Raw genomic sequence first — 1,680 nt, 5'->3', positions numbered from 1 at the left:
ACTTGTTTACTCGGTTTGTTTCAATGGCCGATTTATATGGAGCATTAATAAATGTGCTAGGTCTTGGTGAGACAATCCATCGCGATTATCAACAAATACAACATGATGTGGGCCTAGTCCAAAGAAACACTGTCACAACAAGAAGGAGAAAGATGTGTATAAGAGACAGCTTTTATCTTGGTCCTCATTTAGATGTTTCAGGTTCGGTTCCCTCCAATTATCCTGCTTGGAGGCCACTTCAAGTCTGTGTTCTCTATTAAATCGAGAAAAAGGGCCAAATAGACAGTATAACATGAAATTTGACCAAAATGTGAATATCATAAATATAAAGTATTACCTTTAATCTTACTATTTTTGAAGTTTGGGTTCTATATTTCATCTCTAACCCTAAAATTTAGTACCGTAATTTTATGAAGGCCATTCTACGAGAAACGTATATAAATTCACCAACTTTCAAACCGCCATACTTCGCTTCCAAACAACTTATTCCCCTACACAAAATTCAGGCCCTAAAGTATGTTCCAAAAATTTTTGTACTGCATCGTACTCTGGTACAAAGCTTACGTAAATGTATATATACCTAAATGAAGGAAATAGCCTTGAATTCATTTAAAGAATACTAAACTGTTTCATGACCTGTTAGGAAAGATTTGGAAAGCCCTCTGTCAGTGAAGCGGACCAGAAATGATGTAGATTGTGGTTGAGTACATGTTAAGAAACTAGTTGTGGTTATTGAAACTTTTAAAAAAAATATTGACGCCAACAGAACAATCATCTGCACTATTTTCAGCGATGTGAAACTAAAACGTATTGATAAAGTATATTTACACAACAACATACACGATTTGAATGAAGTTTAAATATACTTCATCAATAAAATGTATACTGATGAAGTATATTTACACAATGTCATTCAAATCATGTACAAAATAGTTAAACGGCTTTAAAGAACCAAATAATAATGTGCGTGACGACAATAGAATTGCTTTAGAAATATATCTTCAAAAGTAATTTTCTAGAGCATAGCACCATGGTACGGACTATCTTTAGTACTAAATGAAGAAAATAACCTTGAAGTAATTCAAAAGATACGAAGCGGTTCATGTCTTGTGTTATATATATATATACATATATATATATATATATATACAGGGCTAGAAATTTACTTTTTCAGCCACTAGCAACCTATTGCTAAAATGTGCTCAACAAACTCAACATATTATTTTCGGAAAATAAATTGTATGAAAATAACTAATGATGTACTTCTATAAATTTGTGTGTTAAATGTTTTAATATAATATTTTCTGTTAAGTTGAGTGTATTACAATAAATATCACAAAGAAATAGCCAAATGAGTATAAGAAATTGATTTCTATACCTTGTACATTTATTCACTTCAGTGTCAGAACATTTTTAATATGAAAAAATATCACAGATACAAAATAAAAATGTAATATTATATACTTAATTTATTTTTTAAAATAAGTTAAGTTTATCATTCATTTAATTTTTATTTTGTATCAGTGATTTTGTTTTCATATTAAATATGTACTGCTTATTGGAATTTTTCAAAATAATATAATTATAAACAATAAAATTTATATCATATTATTTATACTTGTTTAGTGTCACACCCTCAGAAATGTTCAGGGGTGGGAGGGGGAGGGAGGAGTTTTATTT

Source organism: Anneissia japonica, unplaced genomic scaffold, assembly GCF_011630105.1.
Source record: "Anneissia japonica isolate Jap-2015-1 unplaced genomic scaffold, ASM1163010v1 scaffold287713_len945575_cov184, whole genome shotgun sequence".
Taxonomy (NCBI): domain Eukaryota; kingdom Metazoa; phylum Echinodermata; class Crinoidea; order Comatulida; family Comatulidae; genus Anneissia; species Anneissia japonica.
The sequence above is the reverse complement of the archived record's forward strand: the minus strand, read 5'-3'. Positions refer to the sequence as shown.